This window comes from Geotrypetes seraphini, chromosome 13, assembly GCF_902459505.1.
Source record: "Geotrypetes seraphini chromosome 13, aGeoSer1.1, whole genome shotgun sequence".
Taxonomy (NCBI): Eukaryota; Metazoa; Chordata; class Amphibia; order Gymnophiona; family Dermophiidae; genus Geotrypetes; species Geotrypetes seraphini.
The window spans coordinates 17464448-17481424 of NC_047096.1; the positions used below are offsets into that span (position 1 = coordinate 17464448).

Sequence of the window (16977 nt, forward strand, 5' to 3'; positions counted from 1 at the left end):
GGGGGTGTCTTCCAAAAACTACAGAATGTGAGCTTTATGAAAACAAACTGGCAGAATTTGAACAATGTTATTGTGGTAAATAGTTCAGAGTGCTGTAAGAGCAGTTACGTGTGTGATTTCAGGAGGTTCTGCCTATTTCCACTTCAACAGGCTCTATCTGGAATATATCAACATAATGCTAGTTGATACATTTCTTATAACACCTTACAAGAATAGTAGAAAGTCACACGCTTTGCTCGTTTTTCCATCAGCTAAAGGATGTAAAAGTAAGAAATATCTTGACCATATGCTGGCCTATCAAGCAGCACATTACGATAAAGATCTTCAGCATTTAATATGTACATAGAAACATAGAAAATGACGTCAGAAAAGGGCCACGGCCCATCAAGTCTGCCCACTTTAATGACCCATCCCCCTAACTTCTTCCCCTAAGAGATCCCACATGCTTATCCCATTTTTTCTTAAAATCTGGCACACTGTTGGCCTCAATTACCGCAGTGGAAGATCATTCCAATGATCAACCACCCTTTCGGAGAAGAAATACTTCCTGGTGTCGCCATGAAATTTCCCACCCCTGATTTTCAGCGGATGCCCTCTTGTGGCCGTGGGTCCTTTAAGAAAAAAAGATATCATCTTCCACCTCGATACGGCCTGTGATATATTTGAACGCCTCAATCATGTCTCCCCTCTCTCTACGTTCTTCGAGTGAGTATAGCTGCAATTTACTCAGCCTTTCCTCATACAGGAGATCCTTGAGTCCCGAGACCATCCTAGTGGCCATTCACTGAACCGATTCAGCTCTCAGCACATCTTTTTGGTAATGTGGCCTCCAGAATTGTACACAATATTCCAGATGAGGTCTCACCATGGATCTGTACAACGGCATTATGACTTCGGGCTTCCGGCTGACGAAACTTCTACGGATACAACCCATCATTTGTCTAGCCTTGGATGAAGCTTTCTCCACTTGATTGGCAGTTTTCATGTCTTCACTAATGATCACTCCTAAGTCTCGTTCTGCTGCAGTCCTAGCTAAGGTCTCACCATTTAGGGTGTAAGTTCTGCACGGATTTCTGCTGCCAAGGTGCATGACCTTACACTTTTTGGCATTGAAGCTTACCGTAGTTGCCAAGTCGAGGACCAGTGTTCCAGTAAGAGTAGGTCCCGCGTCATACTGTCGGGCAATGTGCTTTTTCCTACTATGTTGCATAGTTTGGCGTCATCAGCGAATAATGTTATTTTACCTTGAAGCCCCTGAGCCAGGTCTCTTACGAAAATGTTAAATAGGATCGGGCCCAAGACCGAGCCCTGCGGCACATACATCTCTTTCTTATATACAATTTAGAAAACAACTGAAAACTTTACTTTTTTCAAAATTTCTTATAAACAATTTAGAACATAATTGAAAATTTTCTTCTTTCCAAAATTTCTGATCTTACAATTTTTTATTGTATCTTTTTGATAAAGTTTTGTAAACTGCATAGAACTTTTGTTGGTTATGCGGTCTAGAAATCCTCTCCGCCCTCCCTTCCCACTCCTCCCCCTGCTGCGTGCGCATGCCCGCGCCTCTTTCCCCGTACCTTTTTAACTTCAGCGCGAGCAGCAACAAGCTTGCATCTCACGTCGGCTTTGGCACTTCCTCTGATATCACTTCCAGGCGGAAGTGATGTCAGAGAGCTCCGAAGCCGACACGGGCAGCAAATTAATCACTGCTCATACCAAAGCTAAAAAGGTAGGGGGGAAGAAGCTTGCTGCTTGCGTCGGCTTTGGCGCTTTCTCTGATGTCACTTCCGGGAGGAAGTGATGTCAGGGAAACAGGCAGCAAATTCGTCACTGCTCTTGCCAAAGTTAAAAAGGTAGGGGGAAGGAGCATGCATGCATAGCAGGGAGAGGCAAGGAAGAGGGCAAGAGAGGGGCGCCACCATCCCGGGCATTGGTCACCCTCGCTACGCCACTGTGTAAAGTATAAGAATATAAGAACAGCCATACTGGGGCAGATTGATAATCCATCTAGCAAAGCCACCTGCTTCGTGCAAAGGTCAATCCAGGCCACAAGTAGCAGGCAGAATCCCAGAGTACCAAGAGTCCACGCCACCAACGGCTTTCCCCATTTCTATCTCAATAGCAGACTAGGGACTTTTCTTATAGGAACTTGTTCAAACCTTTTTAAAAAAAAATCCCAGATATGCTAACTGCTGTTACCAGATCCTCTTGTAACAAGTTTCTTCCAGGTACTTGTGACCTGAATTGACCACTGTAAAAACAGGAAACTGAGCTAAATTGACCATTGGTCTGACTCTATATGGCTATTCTTATATTAAATATGTTCTAACTGTTCATTAAGTAAATATATGGTATATATTTACTCTATATCTCCTCCTATTTGTTTTTGGGGACAGACTTAAATATATGTACTGTATACTTTGGAGGAAAGGTGGGAGAGGGGAGATACGATAGAGATGTTTAAATACCTACATGGCGTAAATGCGCATGAGTCGAGTCTCTTTCATTTGAAAGGAAGCTCTGGAATAAGAAGGCATAGGATGAAGTTAAGAGAAAATAGGCTCAGGAGTAATCTAAGGAAATACTTTTTTACAGAAAGGGTGGTAGATGCGTGGAACAGTCTCCCAGAAGAGGTGGTGGAGACAGAGACTGTGTCTGAATGCAAAGAAGCGTGGGAAAGGCACGCGAGATCTCTTAGCGAGAGGAAGAGATAATGGTTATTGCAGCTGGGCAGACTGGATGGGCCATTTGGTCTTTATCTACCATCATGTTTCTGTGTAACTCCACTGAGTGTCCCCCTAGTCTTAGTACTGTTTGAAAGAATAAAGCAATCAATTCACTTTTACCTGTTCTACACTATTCAAGATTTGGTAGACCTGTATCATACACAGCATGTACATACCATGCTGGTGCAGGAATATGTCTACTAGAGGAATGACATACATACCAGACACTGTATACACAGATAGAAGCATCCACCCACAAAGCTGACGCATGCATATGCACACAGGGGCTAAAGAAGCACACGCATATGGCAGAGGCACACACACACAAACAGTAAGAAGTGCAGAAACTGCAACGGGAGAATCGCCACAAATATATCAGAACCGTGCTATGTTTAGATAAATAAGCCACCTGTCTCTTTCCTGTTTTACCACTCAGCCCCATCCTGCTGTGATATTTTCAGAATGATCTGGGGGCTCGTGATGTAAACACCAGATGCCCCTTTTGTGACGGGGAGCAGAATAAAGATAGCTTATTTGAGATATATGTTGTGTCTCAAAAGTCACCCTCTCTGCCCACTGCCCAAGGAATACATCACCCTAGAAAGCCTATAAAATACAAGCCCCCCCCCCCCCAGCAGTTACATCTTGATCCTGACACAGATACTCTTTTAGGGTGCCTACTGCCTCCATTGTGCCAATCCAGGCCTGGTTTTATCACCCAACATATATGGACATATAGTTTTCTTTCCCTTAAAAGTTTACCAGGCCATGTATGCATTAAGGTAAAACCAGGACCAGATCAGCCTGGCCAGCAGAAACGGTAATACACTCTATTCACAGTGAAGCCAGTCCTGGATTTCTGAAAGTACCCATCCTGGTGCATGCTTGGATCTGCAGTACAGTAGCAGGGAACAGAGTATGGTGTAGTCACAAAACCCCCAACTAAGATTCCAGGTTGTGCGCATCCCATTCTCTCTCCCCCCCCCCCCCCCAGCCTTGCCATTCGCAATTAACTTTACTCCCATCTAGTTTAAGAGAAAAGCGCGGCTCGAAAACCGGCACATGCACAAGGCAACGTATCCCGGGCAGAGAAGAGAGCGACACTCACCTCTTGCAGGATCCAGCGAGCAGCCAGCTTTCAGCCCCAGCGGATCTCCGTGACAGCGGCCGAGGAGGAACGGGAAGCGCCCCTGCCTCCTCCTCCTCCTCCAACGGCACCGCTCGCCGCTCGCACCTGCCACCCGCGCCCAGAGACCCCCCACCCCCCCCCTATGTGAGGCAAGCGGCGCTGGAGCCAGCCAGGCAAGCATTACAGCACCGCTCCCCCGACCGCTGCCCCGCTGCATGCCGGGAAACATCACAGCCGGCCCGAGAGGCGCAAACTCCACCGCTATTTTTATAATTCACAGGATCAGATGACGTTCATTAGCCAGGCCAGCCAGCAGAGGTAGACTTGCAGGGCTAAAACTCATTCATTGTGGAGCCTTCCAAAGACAGGGGTCAGTGGGAGGTAAAGATAACAGCAGAGGAGGTGGCTGCTTCAATTGTGTCTTTGCAACATCAAATAAATAAGGACTTCATCATTTTGCACGGCTTCACTTTTTATTCAATTGTCTCAACAACAGAGTCTGTTGGATCATCATTTGTTGAATTCTCCTCCAATGGACGCCAATGAGTTCTTTGAATAAAAAGGTGCACTGTTCACTGAGGGGTTTTGACGTGGAAACCTGAGCAGCTGAGAAAATGTGAGCCAAAAGGAAGGAGGAGAGGAGCCGAGTTTGCTCAGTCTCGCACAGAAAACTGATGGGCTTGCACGAAGTCGAGATTCTCGAGAACTGGTTGGTATGATGAGCATTACATGAGGAAGAGATCTGCCTGTGTATAGGTAAGCATTGGAACCAGGTGAGGCAATGGCCCAGGACACCGGTGAGAAAGGTCTATCTTCAAAAAAGTGTAGTTACTTACCTGTAACGTAGGTTCTCCGTGGACTGCTGTCCACGGAGAACCTACGTTACAGGTAAGTAACTACACTGCATTGGAACCAGGTGAGGCAATGGCCCAGGACACCGGTGAGAAAGGTCTATCTTCAAAAATCTAGAGCAGGGGTAGGCAATTCCGGTCCTCAAGAACCGGAGCCAGGTCAGGTTTTCAGGATATCCACAATGAATATGTATTAGGTCAGGGGTGTCCAAGTCCCTCCTGGAGGGCTGCAATCCAGTCGGGTTTTCAGGATTTCCTCCATGAATATGCATGAGATCTATTTGCATGCACTGCTTCTATTGGATGCTAATAGATCTCATGTATATTCATTGGGGAAATCCTGAAAACCTGACTGGATTGTGGCCCTCCAGGAGGGACTTTGACACTCCTGTATTTGCATGCACTGCCTCCTTGAGATGCAGATCTATCTCATGCATATTCATTGTGGATATCTTGAGGACCAGAATTGCCTACCCCTGACTAGAGGCTTGGATGCCAGACTGGGATTTTGGCACCCTTTATCACAAGGGCCTTGAGCCAGTTCCTCACCTGATCCAGTAAGAGGAGGGGGAAAATACTAGATTAGAGGCAGGAGGGGGAGGGGAGAGATACCAGATTGCCCTTGAGGGATGCCCATGAAAAGTTTGGCTAAGAGCACCACAGTCCCTTGATCCAGTCCTGTACCCTTTGTAAATGTCCAACATTGTGCCCTCCTCCGTTTTGATAATTAAGCTCAATACTCATCACAGCATAACCCCTCCCAGAACAATTAAAAAAAAAAAATGCACAATTGAACATCATACTTTTTAAAGGTACGTTAGAGAGATTGTGAGCCTGCCAGGACAGATAAGGAAAAATGCTCCAGTATCTCTGAATGTAAGACTAGGCAGTATATAAATAACTTAAATACATATAAAAAATTTGTTTCAGGGGCAATATCTACCAATGAGTCAGCTTTGCATATTCCACAACTAATGAACCTCACTGCTATACCACATATTTTTTCTTGTGTGTGTTTGTACATGTATATTTCATTGGTTTGACTCAGCTGCTCTTCTCCACTCCCCCCCCAGAAGCCACTGTATACCAGTTCTAGGTCTCACCTATACGTCTGAAATCATTCCCATGGATTTTTTTTCACCAACTCCACGTTTTGTAACATTTTATTCTCAGGCTTGGAGACATACTTCTAACTGTTAAAGCACAACAAAGAAATCACTAATCTCTAATTATATGAACAGTGCCACCTGGCTTCATTGTTCTACAGCGCCTATGAGTCAACTGTCCTCCCCCGTAGCTGCAAAATGTTTGGATTAAATGTAACACAGACAGCAGCAAAGTGAAGAAATAGATATTTAAATTGAACTAAGCTATGTCACATGTAGGTGGTGCAATATAAAAAGGCAACTGAAAAGTGATACAAGCCCTCCTCCTCCACTGAGCCATCAAATATCTGGACGTTAGTAAAAGGTTCAGACAATAAATCTAGATATGAGGGCAATGTCCTGGAAGCCTTTAGGAGATGGGGGGGGGGGTTAGACAGTGTTAAAAGAAAGAGGACCACACTGTCTTCTAATGGGGATCTTCTTTATATGGGTGGAAAGTAGTTTGTCTTTAATCCAGTGTTTCTCAACTCGGTCCTGGAGTACCCCCTTGCCAGTCAGGTTTTCAGGGTATCCACAGTGAATTTACATAAACTTGATTTGCATACACTGTCTCCATTATATGTTAATTTCTTTCATGCATATTCATGGTGGATATCTTGAAAATCTGACTGGCAAGGGGGTACTCCAGGACCGAGTTGAGAAACACTGCTTTAATCTATTCTAGGGTTTCTGATGAGACCATATAGAGAGGAATTCCAGCAGTGAGTAATAGTCTGCTTTGGAGAGCCAAAGTTACAATTTGGGCTGATTTTCGTATTCCATCTTTCTTGACCTGACATAGATGATTCAGGGTTACCCAATTTCTCCAGGATCAAAGACTCCCTTATCTGAGTGCGATATCAAGTTGTCATAGATCAGGGGGTCTCAACCCAGACCTCAGGACATACGTAGCCAGTCTGGTTTTCAGAGTATCCACCATGAACATGCAGGAGATAAATTTTGATTTATGTGCAATCAAAGGAGTGGTTTGTAAGTGGTATTCCAAAGGAAATACATCTTGGACTAATCAAATTATTTCACTAGCCAGTTAGTAGTTTTCTAGATAAGAAGATTATTTTTCCTGTAGACATAAGGGGGTTTAATATGGACTAGCACTGAGAGTGTTATAAATATTTCTTTTTATTATTATTATAACAGTACATAATACATACAGTATTCTAAAGCAATTAAAGTCCATATCAAGGAAGAGAGAGGAACAATATTTAAATATATTCACATTATATAAGAAATATTGCCTGTAATACAAAAAGTTTAGGTCTTAATTTGAGCATTTATCTCTTTATCAACAGGAATCTTTCTAACTGATCAGGTTTGAAAAAAGCATATGAAATATTTAAATATATAATAATACAGAATTAAAATATTTCTTAATAAATAAATCACATGCATCTCAATGTTCTAATTATTCTCCCAGCTGTCCAAGACTTGATTAGGATAAGACACAAGGGGGGGGGGGGTTCTTTTACTACTACTACAGCACTGTACATTTAACATTCAATAGATGGTCCCTGCTCAGTAGAGCTTACAATCTAATTTGGACAGACAGGATATCTCAGGGTTGGGGAGTTTCTGGCAGAAGGAATGATGCAATGGATATAGGTATCTGACAGTGAATAGGAGTTAAGAGTTGAAAGTGGGTTTTTAGCATGGGTCTGTATACTGCTAGAGGCGGAGCATGACGTATTGACTCTGGCAGCCTGTTCTACACATATGGCGCAGCAAGAAAGAAGGGACGGAGTCTGGAGTTGACGGTGGAGGAGAAAGGTACTAAAAATCAATATATGTTTTCTGCAGCAGGGCCTATAGGAATTAAATGGCAGATAGCATGAGTTAATCTTTAGTAAAAGACCCCCAAGGATAGGAGAAAATATGAAGTCCTGAAAAGGTTGACAAAAATTGTGATCAGTGATCATAAATGCTGCTCTTCACTTTGGTATTTAGTGATAGATGGAATTATTGCCATAATATGGATTAACTTCTCATTTAATATTTATTGAAATATGATCATAATGCCATAGCATGATTCCATTTTTCATCGATACAATTTACATGCTTTGAAGTTTGTCATAAGCAATATAGTCATATCCCACAATTATTTTTCACCCTTCACCATGGTCTGTTAAAAGAATAATATTTTCTACTGGAGAGCCAAATAATATATTAGAATAATTCCCCTATAGTTATTTATTTGCAGGAAAGCTGCCCTTTAGACAATAAATAGAAACATCACTGACAAAAGCTGTGTTCAGCTTTAGAGCTGTTTCTAGAAGGCTTCAGCCAGATTCCTTCTTACATCTTCATCTAGTCTAGCAGTCTTTTTTTCCCCAATAATCTTTCACTCTCCAGAATAAATTAAACCATCATCAATCCATTTCACCAAATTTTGTACAGCGTTCACCCTTGTGAGCCCCAGATAGATGACACACCATCAGTAGTAGTCCTGCCCTAGCCTACAGAGGCAGATTTTTGATGTCTAGATTTGAGTTCTGAACATGGACAAATGAAACTTTTTTTTTTTACTGCAGGTTTTATTTGATGTTCAATGTTTTTACTTCCTTTGTGGACAGCAGCCTGTCATCTGATTCACTATCAGCACTTTCCACTCCAGCATGGGGGGTCACTGCAGAATCACCTGAGCCATGTGTGCCATACTGGTTTCACTAGATGTAATAATCTCCTTTTCCTTGGTGATGCAATGAATATTATTGTAAAAGGTTTTGACTGATCAGTCAGCAACTGGATGTGATTCATCTGGCCCTTTCGATCTAGTCTGATTAAACTGATGCCGATTAGGGCTCTTCAGCTTGGAGAAGAAATGACTGAAAGAGGACATGATAACGGTTTATAAAATGAGGAGTGAGGTGGTATAGGAATTGTTATTTACCCTTTCAAATAGTACTAAGTCTAGGCAGTGTTGCAGTAAAGGGGTGGGGGGGCATTCCACCCCAGACGCTGTCTTGGTGGGAGCGCAGGCACCCGTCCTCCTCTCTGACCCCTCCCCCACTCCTCCCCCCCCCCCCACTATCTCATGTGCATGCCCCTTCCTTTCCCCCCGTACTTCTTTAACGTTTTGGGTGCGAGTAGCAACCCCAACCTGCTGCTCACGCCAGCATCGGCTCTTCCTCTGATGTCACTTCCTGGACCCGTGCCTAGGAAATGGCATCAGAGGAAGAGCCGATGCTGGTGCAAGCAGCAGGTTGTGGTTGCTGCTCGCACCAGGAACATTAAAGAGGTATGGGGAAAGGGAAGGGGCGCGTGTGTGACAGAAGGGGGCGGGGAAGGAGCAGATGGAGGTGGGGGGTGGAGAGGAGCGCCATCACCCTGGGCAACTCTCATCCTCACTACACCACTGAGTCTAGGGCAGTAGTTCTCAAACCTGACCTGGGGGGGGGGGGCACACAAATCTGTCTCATGCATATTAATATATTAATATGTACTCTTAAAGAGTACATATTAAGAAATATTGGTTGTGTATAGTCTCATATATTGTCCACAAAACACAAATTCAAGTCCTAAAGTGCTCAAAATCCTTTTCTTTATATACACATTTTTTATACAGACCCATACCATAATGCCACAGGTTTGGGCAAAGGTTACCACGGGACCATCACTGTCGCATCAGAATCTCCAACCGCCTGTCACACTAAAACATTGTAATTAATATCAGCATTTGTGAATTAAAGGTACTTATCTTGTTAGTGTGACTGGTGGTTCCATTGCTTTCACAGCTGAAAACCTGACTGGTTGGTGGTCCCCAGGACAGTTTTGAAACCCACTGGTTTAGGGGATACGGCGTGAAATAAGAAGCACATATATAAAACAATTGTAGACAATTTTTTTCCCCACTCAGCATATAATTAAGCTGTAGAAGTTGTTGCCAATAAATGTAGTCAACGCATCTAACATTGTTGGATTTAAAAGAGGCTTGAACATGTTTCTGGAGGAAAAATCCATTAATCATTATTACACAGGAAGACATGAGGAAAGTTATGGCTTATCCCTGACCGTGAGTAACAGGGAATGGATCTCCTCTTTGGGACCTGCCAATTACTTCCTATGACCTAGATTGGCCATTGAGAGACAGGATGCTGGGCCCAATGGACCTCTGCTCTGACTCAGCATGGCATGTCTTATGTTCCTAGTCTTTTCTGACCACAACCCATGATGCACCTTGGCTGCTCATCTTCCATCACTTCCTACTTTGTGAAAACAGTCCATAAGCAGAGAACATATCTGCCTAATAAGAATCAGTGCCAGAGGCACAGAGGAAATAGTAAATCTCCCAAAATCGCATAGCAGATAGAATAACCAGAACTATAAGGCAAGGACATAAAGCAACCTGTCTACGTACAGTCAGTGGCAGAGCCAAGACTCAAACTTGCATTCCAGGATTCTTCCTGAAATAGAATATTCCTGAGGATATCTTGTTAATGTCAGGACAGGAAGTAAACCTGACCCCTAATATAGATAAAGGTTTTTCCTTGGAATAATACCACCTGCTCTTTTAGACGCTTAGATGTACCTCCCAAAAATAGCAATGTAGACAGGAAAAGCAATCACATGACAGTAGACCAAACACAACTGTTGCAAAGAATCTGTTGCAGACTGCAGATTCCAGTTCAGTGGGGTGAAGTAACAGCAGTAGTGTATGTATAATGATATAAATATGCCAATATGGCCATATGCTGCAAGGATGTGCCAAGAGAGCAAGCATTCAAATGGTATGAAACTCTGACAGATCAACAAACTGAAAACCCTCCTTTGAACAATCTCATTCCACTGAAATACAAAGGAATTCAGACTCTATGCTCTAGGAACCCAGCTTTATTAAGAAAATTGCTCTTTGACTCACAGCAATAATTTTTATATCAAAGTCTTCTTTAGGGCAAAGTCTAAATACTGTCTTTAGTACATAGATAATTGCTTTCCTATATGGATAAAGGTGGATTTATATATTTTTATAAATATTTAGCTCATGCCTTTTTCTGAGGTGAGTTACAAGTAGGTACAATATTTTCCCTGTCCCTAGAGGCCTCACAATCTAAATTTGTACTTAAAGCAAAGGAGGGTTAAGTAGCTTGCTTAAGGACTCCTCTTGTTCTTTTTAGAGAGAGGCACAATCAGCTGAAGAAAGGAGGTGTTGATGCCCCTGTACAGGTCATTGGTGAGGCCCTCTTGGAGTATTTTGTAAAGTTTTGAAGGCCGCATCTGAGGCAGTCCAGAGGAAACTGACAAAAATGGTAGGGGGGCTTGAGCCAAAAGACATACGAGAAGAGACCGGAAGACCTGAACATATATACAAGGGTGAATCCAAATCAAAGGTTAAATTACGTGATAACCAGAACAGAGCTAGTGAAATGAAACATAGGTACTCGCACATTGCCTTTGGATAGTTCGTCCACGCACAGTGCAGCACTGGCCTTTAGTCGTGCGGCAAACCACTAGGTCAGAAACATGGACACTCCGTTGCAAGATTGCACATCAAAGAAAGTCATGTTAACCTTCTTTTGAGACATGAAGGGGCAAACAGTGAAAATTACTGTACAAATGATATCACTCTTTCCATTTCTTCCATCAGAAATGAAATAGAGGAGATATTTAAGATCATTGAAACATGGATATCAGAATTCAAGCTGAAATTGAACCCAGAGAAGTCAAAATTTTTCATTGCATCTTCAGGTCAGAATTTTACTGAAACATTTTTTCTGTTAAACCACACTACTTACCTAATACAACCTAACATTAAGATCTTGGGTGTTATTAGACCAACACCTAACTATGCAGGATCAGATAAATGCTTTGGTGCAGAAGGTTTTTTTTTATACTTTGTGGAAATTGCTTAGTATAAGATCTTATTTTCACACTGCATCATTCAAACTACTGGTTCAGTCATTGGTGTTGAGCCAATGGGACTATTGTAATATAATATATTTGGCAGGTCCTCAAAAAAATCTATCTAGGCTGCATATAGTCCAGAATGCTGCGGTCCACTTGATCTATGGACTGAAAAAGTTTGATCATGTGAGTCCTTACTACCGAGAACTGCATTGGCTTCCTGTGGAAGCTCGAATTAAATTTAAATTTGGTTGTCTTTGTTACAAAGTCCTCTTCGACATGGCACCTATTTACTTATCTGAATTATTTTCCTTTGCTCAATCCAAGCATTCTCGCCGTTCACATAGCCTTTTTAATTTTCCATCTATCAAAGGCTGTCGTTACACATAACGCCACCAATCTTTGCTTTCTTATCAGGCGGCTTTCTGGGACAAGGAACTGAAACTTTGTTATTGAGTTCCATGCCTTATAATCATTTTCGAAAGTAATTGAAGACATATCTGTTGGCCAATTAATTAATTCTCTTTAGTTTGTATTATTTGTTAAATTCTGTAAACCGCATCGAACTTACCAGTTATGCGGTATAGAAGTGATTTGTTATATTATGCTTTGTTAAACCTGCAATTCACAGCAAAAGAAAAATATTGTCCAAAACAGTCTTGCTGCACCGTGACAATGCACGCTGTCATATAGCAGCAGCAGCAACAGAAAAGACATTGCAACAGCTTGGGTTCAAACGTCTTCCACATCTTCCTTACAGCCCGGATCTGGTGCCTAGCAATTATCACATGTTCTGTCCACTGAAGGAGACACTGCAAAGTCACAGATTCACCTCTGATAATGAAGTAAAGGAAGCAGAGCTCACAAGGCTTTGGGAGCAGTCAAAAAACTTATTGTCTGCAGGAATGCAGAAGCTAGATGAACAATGCAACAATGCATGGGGACTACATGGAAAAGTGATATGTTCAATCGCTCACATTACTTCTATTAAAGTTGTTAAATGTATTTTGCCTTTACGTTTTGATGTATACTCATATATATATACTCTAGAGGAGAGGAGGGATAAGAGTGATATGATATGGACGTTTAAATACTTGAAAGGTATTAATATAGAAAAACAAATCTTTTCCAGAGAAGGGAAATTGGTAAAACTAGAGAACTTAAATTGAGGTTGAGGAGTGGTAGACTTAGGAATAAATATTAGGAAATTCTTTTTCACGGAGAGGGTGGTGGATGCCTGGAATGCCCTTCCGAGAGAGGTGGAAGATAGGGAAACGGTGACAGAATTCAAAAAAGCGTGGGATCTCTAACTAGAATATGAATGAGCTAACTTTCAGGGTCTGAATCCTGCAAAGGATATGGTTTGGATAAATTGGATTGAACTTCAACGGCATCTCCAGTAGTTAAAACCCAAGGACAGTACCGAGTGGACTTCTAAGCTCTGTGGCCCAGAAGAAACAAAGAAAAAAAAGCAATTTAATCATGAAATTATAATGCATGTAATTATAGGGCAGAGTGGATGGACAGTTCAGGTCTTTATCTGCTGTCATTTACTACAAATACTATATTTTCACCCTACTGCTATAAATATACACTGCTTCTTCATTCAAGAGTTTTTGACAAAAGTCCCTCATAAGAAACTCTTGAGAAAAAGAAAAAGTCATGGGACAGAAGGCAATGTTCTAATGTGGATTGGGAACTTGTTACAAAATAAAGAGTAGGTGAAAGGTAGTCTCTAAATGGAAGAATTTGAATAGTGGTGAGCTGCAATGATCTGTATTGGGTACCGGGTCCAGTGGTGTAGTAAGAGGGGGAGCGCGGGGGGGGAGGGGTTCCGTCCAGGGTGCCATCTTGGTGGGGGTGTGAGCACCCGTCCTCCTCTTGGACCCCCCCCCCACACACACACACACACAGGCCTCTTCCCCCATACTTCTTTAATGTTCTGGGCGCGAGCAGCAACCCCAACCTGCTGCTTGCACCAATGTCAGCTCTTCCTCTGATATCACTTCCTGGACCTGCACCTAGGAAGTAATGTCAGAAGAGCCGATGCTGGTGTGACAGCAGCTTGGGGGTCGCTGCTTGCATCAAGAACATTACAGAGGTACAGGGGAAGGGAAGTGGCACGTGCACAGCAGGAGGGGATGGGGACAAAGTGTTTGAAGGTGGGGGGGGTGGAGAAGAGGGCGGGGGAGGGGCGCCTCTCACCCTCACTACACCACTGACTGGGTCCGGTGTTTTTTTTTACATATTTATAAATGATTTGGACATGGGAACAACAAGTTAGGTAATAACATGAAATTATTTAAAGTTGCTAAACTGAATGTGGAGGACTTAGGGAAGTGGAAGACTGAGCATCCCAATGTCAGATGAAATTTAGGGATGAATTCAAAGGGCGCTAACCACATTTAATTGTCACATCATTATTAGCTTGGGTAGCTTATGAACAGCATTATTTTTCTGAAATGTGCCAAATATTATGCTGGTTGTTAAGTGATTACAGAGTTTCTGTTATTAATCAAAAATTTATGAATTAAATACAGTTATAATGTTATAGCCATGCTTTTTAAAGCATAAAACCTAAAATGCCAGGTGTTGCCACAATTTTGGCCACTAGTGTAAATTACATTACATTATGACCAGTGGTGTAGAAAGGGAGTGCGGGGAGGGGGAGGCAACACCGGCCATAGTCTTACTAAGGGGGCAGCACCCCTCCTCCTCTCTTTGCCACGCATGCATGCCCCTTGCCTTCTCCCGTATCTTTTTAATTCCCTGGCGTGAGGTTGCTGCCTGCGTCAGTATTGGTGCTGCCTTCTGGGACCCGTGCCTAGGAAGCGACATCAAAGGGCATTCTGACTCCATGGGCATGCTGCTCACGCAGAAGTGAAAAAGGTATGGGGGAAAGAGAAGGGGGCTTGTGCATGGCAGGGAAGAGGGCGGGGGAGGAGTGCCACCATCCCGGGCCCCGCTCTCCCTTACTACGCCACTGATTCTGACTTATATTACGCTAAAGCACTTACGATTCAGAACTTAGCCAGATAAAGATCGGACTGTGTTTTATGCAGTCCTATTTATCTGCTTAACTCACCTGCTTAAGGTCCATTTTTACGAAGCCATGTTAAGCATATTTATCGCCAGCCATGGCGGCATTAGCTTCGCCACTCTTCCACGTGCTCCTGCCCTGCCGGGCGCGCTCCGCTTCCTTTCCCCCATACCTCTGTAATGTTCCTGGTGCAGGCAATAAGCTGCTGTTGCACCAACATCAGCACTTCTTCTGACATCACTTCCTAAGCGCAGGTCCAGAAAGTGACATCAGAGGAAGAGCTGACGCTGGCGCGATAGCCAGGAACATTACAGAGGTACGGGGAAGGGAAGCGGCGTGGCAGTGAGAGGGAGGAGAGGAGGACAGGTGTCTGCACCCTCACCAAGACGGCGTCCATGGTGGACCGCCCCACCACCACCACCTTACTACGCTACTGCTCCACTCATAGAATTCCTATGAGCGTCAGAGGTAATACCGCTGTGGCCGGTGATAAAAAAGTCTAACGCAGCTTCATAAAAGGGGAGTGCGGGTAAGTGCTGAATAAAATAAAAACTCTGCCCTTGCACTACTCACAAAATAGGTAGTTTCAGCTTAGGTGTTAATTGGGTATATTCAGTGTTGAATATACCTAGTTAGCACCACCACAGTGATTTAAAGGCCAGGAGCATCTTCTGGCCATTTAAATTGTTTTGAATATAGACTCTTACATATACAGAGAGAAATTGCTATTCTATAAACAAAAAGTCAGTATTTCCATATTATGTTTAAAAAGATATCCCGTACTGCTTCTTGAATTTGCTTATCAAACAAAGCTAGAAAAAGAATTGTATTTTTCAAGTTTTCGAGGGATCACATTTGCAAAAAAGGAAGAGTTATGGTGGGAGTTTAATCTATGCCCCTTGGTCTACAGACCAAGCACTAACCACTGGGCTATTCTTCTCTTCTCCAGGGATGTCTGTGTGGCCATATTTTTGAAAATGATGCCAGACAGACTTTCATGTCCTTGGTATTTTGGTGTTTAGAAGTTAGACGTTTTACTTTGGAAAATGGCTATTAATTTTGGACATTTTCCCCCAAATTCTATAAAAAGCGCTAATGTGCATACAACTTTGGTCACATACCCAAATTACATGTGCAATTTAATTGAACAAGCTAATTAGTGGCAAATGGCTTCTTAATAAGCACTTGATGCAAATTAAAATCAATTACATGGTATAAGCATAAATCTAGGCACAAGATCCAAGTTCACTTTTTTTTTTTTTTTTTTCCAGGAATCAGAAAATGAAATACAGAATTGGGTGGATTGGGGATGTTATTTTCAGTGGCACACGTAATTATAGAATATGGGCATCTGCACCTAAATTTAGGTGCAGGCATTTGCACCACATTTTCCAGACTCTGTCCCTTCTGCCTTGCTGCACCATAGGCTTGGAACAAGATGCCCAAACCCAAATCCCTTCCGAGCTCCGTCTCTAGCAATGTTCAAGGGCCAGTTAAAAGGCCACCTCTTCAAAGGCCACCGCTTTCGACTCCTAACTCCTCTCACCTTCAGTTCTGCATCTCCAACTCTATATGTCATGTCTGTCTGCCCAAGTTAGACTGTAAACTCTTCCGAGCAGGGACCGTCTAAAAATGTCCAAAACGTACAGCGCTGCTTATGCCTTTCAGCGCTATATAAGTGATAAGTAGTAGTAGAATATGTCAGGTTTTGAAATATACAGTCAGAGCCTTCAATTTCCAGCACAACTGTGCTAAATCCCAGCTTTAGGATGGGGGTCACCCCTGGGCATCTCTGTGGGAGAAGAAAAACACTCTCAAAGCTGCATCCCCTACCGTAACAGCTTCACACATCTTAACCAAACTAGCAGAATAATAATAATAATTTTATTCTTATATACCGCCAAAGCCATGGTAGTTTACAAGAAGAAGAGCTGGACAATCAGCGAAAATAATTACAATGACGTCGTCGAGTACAAGTGGAGAAGGGCGGATACAAGTTGAGTGGGAATGAGTCAGAGTGAGACACAGAGTAGAGGCATCGAGTACATGTAATAAGAAGCGTACATGGTAAGGCATTAAGAGTTCTCCAGAAGTATGAGGAACGGGGGAAATTTGAATTATCAGCAGCGGGACCTTATAACTTAATGAAACCGAATTTCAGCATACCACGTGACTATTATTTACACACACAAAACCTCAAATAAACCTGTCACCCTTCCCGTCCATA

At 42.8% G+C, this 16977-nt stretch overlaps 1 protein-coding gene and 1 long non-coding RNA gene across 6 annotated transcripts in view; both read right to left on the reverse strand.

The window, feature by feature from the left end:
- PPFIA4 (PTPRF interacting protein alpha 4) overlaps window positions 1–3999 on the reverse strand; it is a 125721-nt gene extending 121722 nt beyond the window's left edge. For 4 of the 5 annotated variants that reach the window (XM_033917485.1, XM_033917484.1, XM_033917486.1 and 1 more), the window contains exon 1: window positions 3838–3999. The gene's annotated coding sequence lies outside the window, so the exon portion shown is untranslated. The remainder of the gene's footprint in view (window positions 1–3837) is intronic. The other variant, XM_033917483.1, reaches the window with a different exon arrangement.
- Window positions 4000–15661: 11662 nt separating this feature from the next.
- On the reverse strand, window positions 15662–16969 carry LOC117347094. The gene is made up of 2 exons (XR_004536716.1): window positions 16649–16969; window positions 15662–16542 (listed from the first exon to the last, which is right to left on the reverse strand). It is a non-coding gene; the product is annotated as an uncharacterized LOC117347094 (long non-coding RNA).
- Window positions 16970–16977: the final 8 nt, after the last annotated feature.